The following is a 17,329-nucleotide window of genomic DNA, read 5'->3' as shown; positions in this document are numbered from 1 at the left end:
TGCATCATCCTCAGGGGTTGCATTTTACATCCTGCGAAGCAGCAGCCTCAGCTCTGACATTTGCTCGAGTCATGTGAGGCTGTAGGAGCTCCCCAGGCCTGGCTGGCTGTTGTCCAGTAGCTCACCCTCTTTTACTGTGAAAAGACTTCTCTTGTTCTGCCTCCTCTCTCAGCCCTTATTCAGATGCAGCCCAGCAGCACGAAGGCTAATGGGTCAGGAAAAGGAAGAGTTTGCTTTTCAAACATGTTATCAACCTGCAGGTTGGAAATCTGCAAAGAGTTACTGGTGGTGCCAGTATTGGAGAGCTGGAGAGGAGAACTCCATAAACAGGGGACAGAGGAAGACAGTAATTATTGCTGGTTCATTCAGGAGGAAAGTTACCTTTGTGCATCATGTCAGTTCACTATCTGAGTTTTCAAAGCACTTGTGATGGTTGGCACCATGTCTTGCTGAAAGCAGGCCCTCTGCACGTGGATAAACTTCACTTATTTGAGGGGAAACTTTGCTTTCTGGAAAAATATTTTCATTGAAAGTTTTGACTTGAAAACTTCCATCCAAAGTAGGATAATTAATTGCTTTGCTGACAAATGAAAAAGGGAAAATAAAAAAAAAAAAAGGAGGAAGAAAAAAAGAAAAAAAAAAAAAAAGAAGAAGAATAAGGAAGAGAGGAAAATGAGAGCTAAGACATAAATGAGTTTTGCTTGCTTTAATCAAGTTTTGGGAAGATGGTTTAAAAAGGAGTAATGAGTAGTCCATCATGGAAATATTTGCCTGTATTTAAACAGCTGCAGTTTCCCTCCTGCATGGGTCTTTCTGTTCAGTAGCTCTTACTCTATCACCCTAGCACAGCCTTCTTTTCAGGATGGCAAACAATCTTGTCTGTTGTTTGACATCCACGTGTTTTGTGCAAAAAATAGCGTGCCGTGCCTACTAATAACTTTCTCAAAAGCTCCAAACCCTAACTGAAACAGCCTCTTCCAATCGCCCCTTTCTGTGGGCAACAGCCTCTTCTAAAATCCCAGGAGGAGAACAGCGCAGCACTGGGGGGATGTTCACGGGCCTCCCCTGGCAGCTGGACATAGCAGCCAGCACAGCTCTTGTTTCCAGGGCTGCCCTCAGGGTCGGGGCTGCGGAGGGGCCGAGAGGGGCCGAGGGTCCCCGAGCCCGGGGCCGGTGCCCGCCGTGCCGCGAGGTATCGTATCAGTATCACAGAGCAAGAGCTGCTGCGGCCAGGGAAGGGCTGTGCTGCCCGTGCCTTGCATCCTCAGCTTTGCAGCCACCAGTGCAGCCCTCCAACCCTTTCTCAGGGTGTTCAGCCTCCTGCTTTTAACAAGAGGATTAACTCTTCAGCTCCTGTGTTCAGGCACTTTCAGGTGCAGCTTCTGGTGTCTCAACTGGCTTGCGTTGCGTTTCCACCCCAGAGAAGCAACTGGAGTATGGTAGCTCTCAAATAAAATTGCCTTGCTGTGCCAGGTATGCATCATCTGGAAGAGAAGAGGGAAATTTTTGTGATCTACCACTCGATGTTGGTGGCACTGAATTTTCACTTGCAGCTACCTCGGGGATACACTGCTGATAGTCCCTGAGAGATGGGTACGCTATTGGTATTCGCAGACATGACTCTGATGCCTGGAGAATGAGACCAAGATACCAGTGAAGGGGCGAGATCATGACTGCATTTTGACTGCAGCTTTTCTTCCTCCATAGCGATTAGGGTCTGAAAGGACATCTGAGATGCCATAAAATTAGCCAGTGAGGTATTGTATTTCCTTCCAGACTTGTACTTACTTCAGTGAAAAGGGTTTATAGACCAAAGACTGTACGTTAAAAATAAAACAGAATTTCAGAATCATACTTTGTGGCCTCAAAAGCCAAATGCTCGCATAACTATTTACTTGACAACACCATGTATTTTTAAGTGAAGACATACTTCCCTAAAGGTCCTGGGTTTTGAATGAATTCATCATTGTATAAGGAAAATGCCATTACTGCCTAAGTCAAAAGACTTTCTGTATGACTAAACAGGACATAGAGTCAGCCTGTATAACCTCCACATCTCTCTACCCCAGGCTGTTAATTGGCATAGACCATGCTTCTGGACCTCTTTTCATGAAGCACAGAGGGTAACATCCATACAAAGCAGAAAGATAATTTAAATTCTTAAATCTATTCTAGGGTTAGAATTTGAGCTGACACATTCTTCAACTATGGCTAGGCATGGTGTTCTTCCATCTAAAATCACTGTTTTCAGACATCACCTTGCTAGATACAGGTTATCAGAGAAACAAGCATAAGATAGAACAGATCAGCTAGGGGAAAGGTTGGTGCTAGGAGATTCTCCAAGAACTGCAGTTAGGGTTCATGAAGATAAGAAAAGTAGGCTTAATATATCTGGCCATATTTAAGACTTCACAGACCCACCCAGAGCCACCTGGCAAAATTTCTGTCTGTGGTGGTAACAATCAGCTGGATGCAATTAACCTTAGACTGAAATCAAACCTAAATGTGATCACCTGATCTTTAGGCTTAGTCACCTCATCAGGCTGCAATTTGGCTCTTCTCTGGAGGCAGGCAGAGTTTAATTAGGATCAGGAAACACCAGGAGAGGTGATTTAGGCTACAGGCCCTGCTAAATAACTGCTGTCATCAGAGGCTATTAATCTTATTTGCCTAACTAAGGCAAGCTATGGATTAACCAATTCAAGCCAGTAGGAGGGGATCAGCTGGAGTTAGAAAGTTAGGCTTCATAGGGGCTGCTTAGATAAGTTTAATGCTCACTGTGGCTTGTCTTAACCACCTAATTCTAGGTCTAGGCTATGCAATACCATCAGCTAAGGTAAAGCAATGGAGGTATCACAGTGCATGTGTATGTAATTCCAGATTACTCTTGATAGGCTAAGTCTAGCAGGGTCACACCTGCTCAGGGTATGGGGGTGGACACTGGTAATGGACTGCAAGAAATGAGGATCACTTGCCTGAGCTGTACATCTGCAGCCAGTGCTGTAACTAGAGACTTTGCTCAGACTCGAGTAATTGTGTACAGTATTATAAATGTTAGTGAAGGTGACAGGGAAGGGTAGGTAGCTATGGTCATCAAGAGGCATTTAAATATAGGTCACTGTGGTCCTGACTGGCATTGCTGAGTATTTGTTAAAGTGCATGGCTTTAAGGGATGCTTTGTAGGAAAGTGGGTGCTAGGGTATAGATAATGCCTGGAACAGGTTTGCTAATCTGGATTAAGGTTGTCTGTCTAAAGAAAAAATATTAAATGAAATCAATATTAAAAGAAATAAATCAAATTATAAAAGCCATAGGGACTGCCAGGAGTCGCTAGTTTATTATGAGATTAGGGTTCAAACCAGCAATGACTGATCTGCTGGTTTGGCAGCCAGAATTTGGATTAGCAGAAATTGGTTTAGCAGCTAAAAACATCCCACAGGCTAAATCTACATTTTGGACGTGTCTGGGTTCAGAGCAAATCATGCTCCTAGACCTGCATCCAAAATGGCAAACAGAAGAGCTGAGAGCATTTTAGGGCTGACTATTGGGGCTAGGGATCAGTCAAGCACTAAGGTTGAGACAAACAGGCAAAATTAGGTTGATGGGGTCATTGGGACAGACCTGCAGACTATCCTGGTTGAACTTGCTGGCTGGATGGTGGCACAGAGCCACTGTGCTGAGGCTGAAATGAGATTGGAGGCATGCTACATGCTTACTACAGTTGGAATAGATCTCCACTTCACATGAAACCAAAGACCATCACTGACAGAGAAGGTTATTTTGGTTGATGTTAATAGACACTGGTGTTTGCCATTAGTTTGTTTATACTTAACAAGGGTATAAAATGAAGATCTTCAGCTGAAAATTGCATGTAACCAAGTTGGGAATGTGCTAGAGTTTTGGCGTGCTTGACCTATCTAGGCAGGAAATAAATCAGACTAGGAATTTTTTTTTACCCCTTGATCCCTGGCCATAAATATTATTGAAGTTACTGTTAAAAGCTGACAGCAGGAAGACTATTGATTCCACTGTATTTATTCCATGTTAAATATTTTCCCAGTAGAACAGGGAGGGATGGAAAGCAATTCAAGCCACTTAAAATAATAAGCTATTTCCTCTCCTTCCAGCACTTAAAATAATTGTCTTGGGGGAGGGTAAGGGGTCATTCCTGGCAATAATTGAATGGGTTCTTTTCATTTTATTCCTTTCAAAGATACTGAAGTTGTCTGTACTAAATGACTCTTCTATACCTGGCAGCTTTGATAACACTGTTCACTTCCCATAATAAATAGGATCAGCCTTCAGCACCACTTTCATTGACATTTATCTTGTGACACTATGTTTTCTATCAGTGCAAGGTTAAACACAGACCTTACTGTGTTTGTGACAGGTCTTGAGCCTGTCTGCATAGCTGCTACTGTCGTGAATAAACATCTGCCCCCTTTATCTAATAAACAAAGGCTAGCTGACATCAAGTGGTGTGCAAAGGAAAAAAGGGGAGAGGGTGCACAAGGGCTGTCTTCAATAAAATGTCAAAAGTGAATCCTTCAACAGCAAGATAAAAGGTAGGACAGCAATCATGACCTCCTTTGCAGGCACTTCCTGACCTCCCATGCTCTTCCACTATCTGCCTGGGGAGGACGAGAAGCCTTGTGCTTTGAATAATGAGTGCGGTACCTTTGCTAGGAGGGCCCAGAAGATTTGTGCCACTTCTGGGTTTGTGTTGCCATCATCTCCCTGGGAGACTCTATTTATTTGCAAAACTCAGAACTGGTGGAAGAGCTAGTAATTATGCTCTCAACAAGAGTAATGCTGTCCTAGTTCAGACGACAGAACCCTTCTGCTATCATCTTGAAATTTCTTAGGAAGTAAGGCTTGTCTTAGCAGCATGCCACACCAGTTAATACACATTATGAAATCCTGTATATCCAAGAAACAATTTTAGCTTACTTACCAACCCAAATCTATTTAATTCCTGAAGTGAACTTACATGATACCAGAATGCAGAGGATTTAACCAAAAAAGAATCCAATATAGTGGCTCAAAAATAAAACACTTTCATTCACTTGCATTTCTAATGTAAGGGGGAAAAATCCTTTGTACTTGAATTTAAAATAATTTTTTTCAATACAAATTTTTGAAGACAGACTGAAAAGTAACCACACTTTTAGACGCTGTACAAATTCTGGTGCTGTCAAAACCATTTTGTCCCTTCTGAGTCTTCCTTCCTCCCTCTACCTCTCAGTCCACGCACAGTGGATGGACACAGGAATGTTTTTGTTGAAAATCTGACCTGCAAGACAGTTTCTTGCTGATGGCCAAGAATCCACAAATTCTTTTTAGTTAAATTAAACATGGAACAGAACAAACTCTCAAACTTTTCAGCTATTATCTAGGAGCCATGGCCCTGCAAGAGCAATCAAATATTCTGAGGATGGAAGAGCAACGACGAATGTAGAAATCTGTTGAATGGTACTGCATGGAGGCACTCCGGAGGAAGGATTGAGTGGCAGAAGGAAGTAGTGTTGCAAATGATCAGCATTTTCCTGGAGTAGAGGGAGAAGTAACAAGAACCAAGGGGACAATACCTAAATTATGGAGTGTAGAAGACTTTACATGGATCTTTGCATGATGGGAAACAATCTGATTAATATTGTATTTAGACAGTCTTATTGGGTATCTCAGTATCAAGTTACATTCTTGTGGTTTCTCTGCGCTAGGAGTTTTACTGCGTGGGCCTCAATAGTATGTTCATATAAAAAGAATTGAAGAATACCCTCCCTGGAGACTGAGATGATGGAGGCTGGGTATAATATGCCTTAGCTCCTGTTGAGACTGTGTAAGCTCTGGTGATGTAGATTTGTCCCTTATAACTGTGATTCTTTTTCTTTGGGTTATTTTTGCCTTGAATACATGGCCATCTTCCACTGTTAGGAATATACCTAACCTGAATCTTTTTATTTTGAAGTCTAGAAATGAAGAAAAATCCTATCCTCCACCTCTTAGCATGACAAATGTGTGGAATACTTTACATCTATGCTGCTGCAACAAACATAGGAATGAGTATTCTGTTACCTGTGCTTTTGCTGAAACTGAGAATATGCGCCTTCACATTACTCAGCTTCATGTGATACAAAAGTCTCAGGATCCTGAATGTCTTCATGGTGCCAGAGAGTAGTAAAACATCACAATTGGCTTACAAAGCTACAAAGTCTTCTCTGTCCAGCCAGGCTGAACAAAAAAAGAAATTTGAATGGCTTTGCAAGTCATGTGTTCCTTATGAATCAGTCTAATAAAAAGAATCTTACACTACTCTCTGTTTATTCGTTAGATTGGTACAACTGTATGTGCTATTATTGTGGGTCTTCTTTGCATTAGTGATCTCACTTCCCATGCTTTCTCTTTTCATCTCTTGCTTCAGGCAGGACTTAACTATTTTGCTACCATTTTCCATGAAAACAGACTTCATTTCAATATAATATGAAAAGATGCTTCCATTCAGGTCTCTCAGGTGGAAAGTAGGGTGTGGTTTCTACAGGTTACCCAGTAAATTGGACCTAACTGGCCTCTGCTTAAACCTAAGACTATCTAGCTCCTTTGGCATTTCTCAACAACTTTAGAATGGCTGTGCTCCCAGGAGTAGTTTACTGAGCATATGAGCTCCTTCTAGCAATTCTTGAAGCCCTGAGTAGCTTCACATTGTCTGCAGTCCAATTCTCTGCCTAGAAGTAGCGATAGCCCTCTCTTAAAATACAGCCTTTCTTCACCTCTGTCCATCTTGGACAAATACCTGGAAATTAATATGCAACACTTACATTTGGTAAAAATGGCCAGTTCTTATGAAAACTAGTTGGTTCAACTTCTCAGTAATCCACTGTATCCCAGAGGCATAACTTCAGCCTTTTATTTGTAATTCTTTCCAGGGTCAAACCATGAATCCTAAAGCCACAGAATGGTTTTTATTTCTATAAATCTATTACAAACTTTAAACTGTTTCACAGTACTAAAACAATGAGATAACCAGATGTCTGGCTATTTCCAATAGCAAGGCTGAAACCTGGAATAATATTGGCATCAGTAAAAAAGGAGGCAAGCTGCAAGGGGTAATCTGATGGGTCTTCTGGGCCATCCAATGAGGGTCAGTCATGGCACTAACATGCCCTTTTGACCTGCTGAGCACAATACACCTGCAGCAACCTTGGGCAAGTTTATGTAGCCTGACATCTAGTAAAACAGTAGATTTTCAAGGCAGCTACTGAAATGAGATAAGGGTAGTTGTGAGGTTGTTTTTTTCTCCTTAACAGAGGAGAGGTAGAAGAGATGTGAAAACTCACAGAAGAGGTATAAGAAACAATTCAACAATTTTCACCAGGCAGAATAACATGGGGGAAGAACTAGGAAAAAAAAAATCAATGAACTAATAAGTCTGTTTTTTTATGTTTGGATACGTCCACTAATTTTTCCTCTCAGAAAGTGTTGCTTCTCTTCTAGCACCCCTTTGCTTTCCAAGTAAAATGTATGTCTTACACCCACAAAGCTTGTAGACCTGCCTGTTGTTAACAATGGTACCTTATGTATGCTTAGTTGGCTTTCTCCACTCTGAACTCCTAAACCCCTCAATGATTTATACTGCCTCATGTAACATTCTCCCTGAATGAGCAGAAGGGCTTTGCTCTATCCCCTTACAGCCAAATGCAGTGAGAAGGCACATACATTAAGTCAGTCACTGACTGCTAGGACAGACCCTGATGTTCCCTCTCAGCAAGTCCAAATGTGGAGTAAGGTGCCAGATCTGAAAGCAGAAAACTACTCTCTCCTTCATTTTCACTGAGCCCGCCTTCAGGAAGTAAGGGAAAAGAATGTGTACTGTATGCTGCAAAAGGAAAAGAAAAAAAAAGGAAAAAAAAAAAACCCAAAACCACACCAAAAAAAACCTAAAACAAAACAAAAAAAAAAACCAAACATGGAATTCAGGTGTAGATTAAGGACTGGGAGAGACTGAGAGGAAGGGAAGCAGGCAGGTGGAAGATGAGGGGGCAAAGTGTTATCAGATAAAATGAGTGCTGGAGACTGATCTGGAAAGGAGCTGGGTTTAAGCAAAGAGAAATGGATGGCTTTCTGGTCTTACATGACGGTTCCTAATGGCTGGTAGTTATAATGGGGAGTACAACAGCTGGCTAGGCTGTAAGTGGATGAGGATAAAGAAGGAGAAATGCAATATTGTTGGACTTGGACTGGGACTTGATTGGCTGAAGGGAAATTAGACATTCAGCAGTGAGCTCAGAACTAACAGAGCAAGAGGTGTAAGACTGAAATGAGAAAGCTGAGAAGAAGGAAGCAACTGAAAGACACGGGTAAGAGAAATGATGTAGAGTCAGGAAGCAGTTGAATAGGAAGACATAAGATGTGGGTGAAAACAGAGCCTGTGATCACCTAATTAAAGGTAATATTGAGAGTACACAGCAAGACAGTTTGAGTTGAGCTGCACAGTTATATATATTCTTGCAACACTTTCTGTACTTCTGAGTGTTTAATTTCTGGGACCATTACTGAAGTGGATACATACTGTTTGCAGAAGAGGTAATTTTGTTAACAAGGAAAGAGGTGGCAGGGCTAAATCTTAACTGAAAACTCATGCTTCCTAGTGACTGCCCTTTAATTGCAGTTGTTATAGCAGAGAGTGTACATTTTCTCCAAAGACTTGAAGGAAGTTGTAAAGAGTTCCACTGTTACAGTTCAGGTGGTTTCAATGTTTTCATTGTATGCTACAAGGGTCTACGATTTTGTCATGTATGTTAGTTTTGGAGACAGTAAGAGAAGCTTGAAGGAATAATTTGCAAGAGTATGTTTATGCCATGACCTACCTTCCCAAGTCTTTTTACAGAGAATATTTCTTATATACATAGTAGGAAGAGATGCAATTGCACTGTCAGCCATGATAATGGAGAAAGTTGATTAAGTAGAAAGGAAAGCTAAATCAATGCAACTGTTCTTTACAACATGTTAAAGCACAGGACTTCACATGGCAAAGACTCAACCAAGTAAGGCCGCATTTGAGGATGCAATGTTCCTGACACACCTCTGACAAGAAAGGAATTGTGAAAACGTCTGAGAAGGTGGAAGGGTTGCATGTTCCTAAGTACTCAGGACAAGTTCTCCAATACCTTTTCTGTTTTGTTCATTCAGGGTTTTAGAGTAAGCAGTAAACAAAAAAGTGTATGCTTTCTGAGCCTACCCTACTATACTGCCAGCCAACTCACCTGTTCCTCTTCTTTGCAAGTTACTAGGGAAATTTCTGAGAAACCTGGTGGATTTCATTGCTTCAATATAGCTTGCTAGAAGGACTGAAAGTTGTACTCATAAAACTGATCAAAAACTGTTGCTGTATACAAAAGGTTTTTTTGGCATTGTGGTGGGATACATTTTACACTTTCATGAGGATACACGAGGATTATGTGAGGAAAGACCTTGGTGTTCTGGGCCTCACAAAGGTGGTTGAGTTTTCAGTAGCATGGAAACTCCTTACCTCTGTAGACAGAGGTAGACAAATTAGATTATATTTTGGAAGCAAAGCACCAGCAACTGAAGTAGTGATAACCTCTGACAATAATAAGATGCTTCATTATTCTGCATCTAGATAAGCAAGGACTATCACAATTAGAATAAGGCTCCTCTGAAACCCTTATTTCTTATGGAAGTTTCTAACGGAGAGGCCAAGTTCAATTCACTCTACAGAAAGGGACATGATATATACAGACCTGAAATGATTTTTCTGAAGGCCTCAGAATGCCTGAACACTGAACTAAGGTCTCCTGAATGCTAATTCAGTATTACTTGACTGTCTGTGCTATGCTGATGCACCCAGCTTTTTCCCCTGAGTTTTTTTGCCCCTCTTTAGGACAAGAAGTAATCCTCAGGTAACATTTCTACACCAGTATGGCACAGACTAAAAATTTTCCACATGGATTTTCTCCAGCTAATGTGTTAGATATCTTTCACCTGATCTTTCCACTGTGGATGCTGGATGCTGTTTTTTCACTCACTGCACCAGCAGGGATTTTTAACAGAATAAAACTACTGGTGCTTGTGTGTATGTCCAACTCTGTAAGCAGTAAAAATGAAAATGGCTCCAGCAAAGTGATGGTATCTGGAAATGGTGTTGCAATAAAATAATAACATTCATTTTCACAGCAAAAGCAATCCCCATACTCAGGCTTTGTGTTATGATGCATTTGTGCTATTAGAAGGGAAGACAATTGAAGGATTTAGAAATTCCCCTAGGCAACTCTCACATTTCCTCCTGTAATGTGTCAAAACAGCAAAGGATGAGCATGATTCATAGGATTTTATTCTGCTGCTTCCTTATGTGTCAGATCTGACTGCTTCTAGAAGTTCAGTTCGCTCTTTGCTATACATGTGGTGTAACCCAATGATTGGGCCTGATGTGAGGGTTTTGGCACAACTCTAGGGGAAACTGGATGCTTAGAAGTTTTTTGTCCCAGGAAAAAAGGCTTCAGTCTAGACTGTTGAAATTACTAGAGTTCTTTTGTTTATTTTATTGGTAAAACTGGTACACATTATGAATTCTACAGCAGCTAAAGAACTCTTCTGTTGGTGCAATGGGAACACAGTTCTTTGGAGTAATTTTTCAATCAGTGGCTCACAAACCTTGGGACATCTGTGGACTGTTTCTTTGTTAGGCTTGTTTTGCTAAGGAGACTGTAAAACTACTGTCAGGAGATTTAAAGCTACTATATAGCGACGTATCTTTCTGCAGAAAAGTATTATGAAGTTTGCAATTGGGAAAAATGGTCAAACCACTGGACTTGGAGGTTGCTGAGATGGCTGCATGCTCTTGGGTGCTGCCCAGAAATCTACACACAGTTTCCAGTGTTGCTTGCAGCTTATATATAAATCAGTATAGTTACCACTGTAACTCTAAGAAAGATGCTTACCGCAACTTTTAAGGGTTTTATATTAAGCTTGACCCATAGGTGCAGTTCATTGTTCCCTGGTTTTTTTGAAGTAATGGCTGGGTTTTATAACTGGTATCTACAATCTTTGCCCAGTGGCAGTAATCGTTAATGAAATCATGTATGTACATGGGCAAAGCAGCAGAGAAAGAATAATAATGCTTTGGTTATGCTTCTGTGTTCTCTACATGCAGTGATTAATGTCTCTGAAGTCAGTAGGGTGCATTAGTACAAGTTGCTGTGAACACACTGAGAAACGGGGCCTTCTCTGTATGCCTTCAGTTCTGATTCATCTGGGTCTTGTACAAGCCTGTGAAACAGCAAGTGCAGCAGTCTCATCTCCTCCCATTAAACAAAGCCAAGAAAATAACCTGTTTTCCTAAATGCTGTTCCTGTGTTCCTTTTTCTGCTGTCTTTTCCCAGCCCATGGCAAGGAGCTCAGGAAAGGAGATTAATCACTTTTAGACGCCATCACTGAGACAAAGTGTCAAAACTGACAGAAATAAAATGCCCTGCTCCTTTCCCCACTATCATGTTCATGTTTGACTGTTCATGGGCAGTATTCATGCTGCTGGGATGCTGAGGTAACAGTTTGTCAGTGCAAAGTGCCCTTGATAGCCATTTCAGACTTTCACTGTTCTTTTTCTTATAGCTGGATACGATCTTAATTTGGGGAAAGCCTGTTTTGGGGTGAACTACCTACACACTGCATTGCCCCAGATGAAAGTTCTGACTTTGGTTAATATGACCCAAACTTCTCCTGCTCTGTAAGCATGCACCAGGCTTTATTTTGTTAGTGGATTTGAGTAATAGTCACCCTGCTGATGATTATTAATGGCTTCTGTTAGTCTACCTGGCCTTACACGTCTGCAGTAGTTCTTCAGTTCTGGAGTATCTTCATTACTCCTAAGGGACCTACTTAAGAAGTTCAGCATTATCCTGCCCGAGTAGGAGTCACACAATGTGACACTGAAGCATGACCAATGAACACCCAGTTCAAAGCGCCTCACCCTCCTCTGGGTGTTGGTTTGAATAAACAAATAAAGATTGCTTCCTAGAAGCTTCTGACAAAGAATATTGGCATTAGCGAGGTAACTAGTTGAAAGCAGGAAATGCAGGACTCCTGTCTATCACACCCTGTGTTGTCATGTACCTGGAACTCTTTTAATGCTCCTGCAGCCTTTGAAGACAAGATGAAGGTCCCACTTCTGTAGCCCATACTTCCAAGGGAAGCTCCACTTACAGCAATTATTTATGTAAGGCTTATTTACTTCAGTGAGAATGTGGGATTCCTTCAGGACCCAGATTACTAAAACTTCATCTCTTACAGTTTATTCATCAGACCCCCCAGCTTCTTGGCATAAGTGATGCAAAGAATATTTTCTCTTCGTTATATATGTTATTGTCTTTGTCCAACACTTAAGAAGAAGTATACTTTATTATTGGGAATAGTTTCCTCATTAAAAAAAGGCTATTTTATTACATCATGAAAATAACCTTCACAAAACTGGCTGTCCTCCAGGAAATTCTTTTTTTTTTTAAACCCTTACTCATCTACAGTCTGATACGACATAACTCCAGGTTAAATATCAACAAAACTTTTTGCTGTACTGTAGGAATCTGTCTGACACTGTCAACAGATTAAGGAAATAGAAAACTTGTATGGACCTAGGTACTTGCTGGCTACTTTCCAAGATATTCTTCTGGCATAATTTTTATAAAGGGGAACTAGTGATGACAATATCTGAGCACTTGGCTTATTATGGCTAAGCATTTTATGTTGGCCAAAGGTCAAGATCTGTCTGATTGCCCACCCAGTTAAGTGGAAAATTTGAGCAGTTTCTGGATTGGGCTAATATATCCAACATCACTGAGTCAAATTCATCTTGGACTGCACACTAGCTGAGGGAGGGCCTGACTATATGTGCCCCCTTTGGATCTGGCTTCAGGAAAATTCCTACAGTGCAGGTTCACATTACTGCTACTTTTGACCTCTAAGACATCTTAAAGACTTTATTTAATAGAAATTAAAGAAATGTATTATAAAGAGATACATTATTATTAAAATCAATGATATAAATAATCTGACCTGCTGTGTCTCAGCCCTTAAGTATAACATCCCCGTGAAAATACTTGCTTTTGTTTTGCTGTTCCTTTCCATTTTGAATTCTAGCACTCCTCAATAAGCACCATCTTTTATGGAAAGCAAAAGAAAGCATAGACTGAAAACAAGTCTCTTCCTTCTCAAGCTGCCCATTGTTGTCCTGTTTAATGACTTTTGTCCTCTGATCTCCCATGTGATTAGCCTCAGCAATCATTCAAGAGCTAAATCTGCAAAGAACTACCATTAAAATAAGGATGCTACCTTACAGGTTAGAAAGTAGTTACCTGGTTAAACTACATGCCTGAAGTTCATAAAATCAAGTTGACAATGTGATCTTTGGAAAGTGCAGGTGTGTTGCGTGATGGCACTATGGATTTGTTTACAGTATTTTCACACTCTCGACAAAGACAGTACCATGTTCCAGACCTCATAGGTTTAGGGTGTCAAGAAAAACTACACATTGGAATAATTTTAGGATCACCAGTTTATTGTCAAGATGTTTAGCATTAACATCAGCTCTCCAAATTCTTATGTAAAATCATGGTTTAACTTAAGGCAAGTCTAAGGCAGTGCACAGTAGAGTCACATGAAAAACTTTTATTCCTTGGCTCTTATACCCAGTAGGAGATGCAAATGAGATGGTATGACAACAAAAAGCCTATCCAACAAGAGGCTGAATGGCCTCATTTCTTGTCCACACAAGCAACCACACTTTGCTGGACTTTGCTGGTCTGAACTATCAGGACTTCCAGATAGAGAAAGAATGAAGTGGTTGATAGGAGGATTTAACAGGGCATTAAAATCACTGAAAATGTCTCTCTTGACTTAAAAAAAAAAAAAAAAAAAAAAAAAAAAAAAAAAAAAGCTAGCAAAGACTGATTGAAATGGCCCTATTTAGAGATTCAAAGTAAGGTCTTCAAAAAGCTGTGAATCTCACCCAAAGTGTGGACAGCAAACGCAGAAGAGAACAGGAAGACACGGGAGGACTACAGAGATGTTGTTCACCACTGTAGGGAGCAAATTTGTGTGGCCAAAACTTGATTAGAGTTCAAGGTGGCCAGCACTGTGAAGGACAACAAAAATGGCTTTTTTAAATATGTTAACAGCAAAGGGGGGACCAGAGATAACATTGGTCCGTTACTCGATGGGGTCAGTCACCTCACAAATAGGGACATAGACAAAGCAGAGAGGTTTAATGCTTTTTTCACTTCTGTCTTTAACACCAGTGATGGGCCCTGGGACCCTCAGAGCCCTGTGTTGGAAGGCGGTGACTGGAGGACTGGTAAACCACCAGCCAACTCTGAACTTGTTTGAGACTTGCTGCTCCAGCTGGATGCACATAAACCTATGGGGCCCAACGGGATTCATCCCAGGGTACTGAAAGAGCTGGCCAATGTCATCACAGGACGTCTCCCCATTGTTTTTCAACAGTCTTGGGAGTCTGGAGAGGTCACAGTCAACAGAAAGTATGGCAAATGTCCCAATTTTCAAGAAGGGTAAGAAGGAAGACCCTGGTAATTACAGGCCTGTCAGTCTCACTTCAGCACCTGGTAAAATTATGGAGAAGGTTATTCTGGGAGTTATTGGAAAACATTTGAGAGACAACGCAGTCATTGGCCACAGCCAGCATGGGCTCATGAGGAGAAAGTCCTGCTTAACTAACTTAGTTTTTTTTTATGACAAGATCACCCATCTAGTTGACCAAGAGAAGGCAGTAGATGTGGGGGGGGCTTGATTTTAGCAAAGCTTTTGATACTGTCTCTCACTGTATCCTTCTGGACAAAATGTCCAGCATACACCTAGACAAGTCCATAAGATGTTGGGTGAGCAACTGGCTGATGGGTCGGGCTCAAAGGGTTACTGTAAATGGGGATACATCAGACTGGCAGCCAGTCACCAGTGGGGTTCCACAGGGCTCAATTTTAGGCCTAGTGTTCTTTACTGTTTTTATAAATTTTCTGGACACAAGAATCAAATGTACATTAAATAAGTTTGCCAATGATGCTAAACTAGGAGGAGCCATGGACTCCCTTGAGAGTAGAGAGACCTTACAGAGAGATCTGCATAGACTAGAGAGTGAGGCAATCACCAAACATATGAAATTTAACAAGAGCAAGTGCCTGATTCTCCACCTGGGATGGGATAATCCTGGTTATACAGGCAAACTGAGGGATGACAGGCTGGAAAGAAGTGCCAAGGAAAGAGGTCTGGGGGTCTGGGTTGATGGCAAGTTCAATATGAGTCAACAGTGTGCCCTGGCAGCCAAAAAGGCCAACCGTGTCCTGGAGCGCATCAAGCACAGCATCGCTAGCCCGTCAGGGGAGGAGATTGTCCCACTCTACACTGCACTGGTGCAGACCCACCTTGAGTACTGTGGGCAGTTGTGGGTGTTTCAACATAAGAAGGACATCAAACTATTGCAGTGTGTCCAGGGGAGGGTGACTGAGACGGTGAAATGCCTCAAGGGCAAGGCTTACCAGGAGCAGCTGAGGTCACTTGGTTTGTTCACCTTGGAGAAGAGAAGGCTGAGGGACGACTGCATTGCAGCCTACAGCTTCCTCAAGGAAGGCAGCGGAGGGGGAGGTGCTGATCTCCTCTCTCTGGTGACCAGCGACAGGACATGAGGAAATGGAATGCAGCTGCATCAGGGGAAGTTCAGACTGGACATTAGGTAAAGGTTCTTCACCGAGAGGGTAGTCAATCACTGGAACAGGCTTCCTGGCAAAGTGGTCACAGCACCAAGCCTGCCAGAGTTCAAGAAGCATCTGTATGATGCTCTGAGTTATATGGTTTTGTTTTAGGTAGTCCTGTGAGGAGCAGGGAGTTGCACTCGATGATCCTTATGGAACCCTTCCAACTTGAGATATTCTATGATTCTAAAATGAAGATAAGGATGTGTCCCACGGGATAAAAATACAATTTAGATACTGTTTGATGTGTATGTTTTTGCTTACTTAAAGAGAAACCTATTTCCATGAAATGCAGATTAGTCTACCAAACCTGGTAAGCCTGGAGATCTAACAGGGTGGCTTTAATATAGGCATATCTTTTTATCTTTGTAATTCAAGTGTAAACCCATTGACTTGCATGCTGTTATACTGATGCAAAAAGCCTGTGGGAGGTGAGAGTCAGGCCATCAGATAGTAAAGCATAAATTCATGAATGCACATGGTACATTATATAATTTACTTTCTGAATGTTGCTCATCTGAAACAACAGAAAGAACTTATTTTCATTATTTTAAGATTATTTACAGTAGTGTTCAGGGAACTTTTTTATTAATAGGAACACTTATTTTAAACTAACATGAAACTTTGGATTATTTCTTCTTACATTTTCATTTTAAAAAGCCCGATAATTCAAGTAAACTGAAATCTCAAAAAAAAAAATTAATCTTCCAGATCTTGTTTTTTAAAAGTCCTTTCAAAAAGGAAGTTTGACTACAGTTGAATCATGACCTTTTTTACAAGGAGCTTCTTGTATAACAAAGAACCCTCCTTTTACAGTTCAATATTATAGCAACAGTAATATAACTTAAACTTTTACTTAACAAGATGTTCATAGTTCACACAGTAAGAACTTCAGCATGATCCTTGCTAATTTACAGAATAGCACAAATCAGTATTAATTGGGGTTACATAGAAGCTGTTCCACAAATATCCATAGATTAAAATAGAACCGTAGGACACATTTGGGGGTGGTGGCAGTAAGAAGGTGGTTTGTGATTTTCAGTGTGTGGCTGCTTTTGGCTTTCTTTTCTGACTTGAATATCGATGGGGTTTTTGTCATCTGAACTAAACAGTCCCAGCAAATATGAGAGACATAAATGTCTTTGCATATGTCTCAGGCAAAGGATTTCCAGATGGTCTGATTATATTGACACAGTAAGTGTCCTGGCCTAAAATCAATGCACCTATAAGATTATCACATGTCTGTGGGATTTTTGCTTGACTGTATGAAACCCTTGCAAAGTTCTCTGATCAATAGCTTTCAGATTTTAAAACTGATGAAATTATTTCACAGAGAACATCCAGTTTGCTGTAACCATATTTTATTTTCCCACGTTCAGCACACCATTTTTTGTGATTCTCGTTCCTATAAAGGACCTGGCACCCGAACTGAGCGGCTGGCCTCAGTCTCTCCCCGCCCCCCAACATGTGCCAGCTGCAGCGCCATGGATGGGGCCATCCATACCCCATGTCTAATGCCTAAAAGGTTTTTCAGCACTGCAACAGGTGTATGCAGCAACACC

The 17,329-nt window shown here is 41.2% G+C and overlaps 1 protein-coding gene across 1 annotated transcript in view; it reads right to left on the bottom strand.

The window, feature by feature from the left end:
- MPDZ (multiple PDZ domain crumbs cell polarity complex component) overlaps positions 1–17,329 on the bottom strand; it is a 1,139,709-nt gene that overhangs the window by 911,858 nt on the left and 210,522 nt on the right. The window lies entirely within an intron of this gene.

Source organism: Accipiter gentilis, chromosome Z (genome assembly GCF_929443795.1).
Source record: "Accipiter gentilis chromosome Z, bAccGen1.1, whole genome shotgun sequence".
Taxonomy (NCBI): domain Eukaryota; kingdom Metazoa; phylum Chordata; class Aves; order Accipitriformes; family Accipitridae; genus Astur; species Astur gentilis.
Note: the sequence above shows the minus strand (reverse complement) of the source record. Positions and strands in the feature narration are given on the sequence as shown.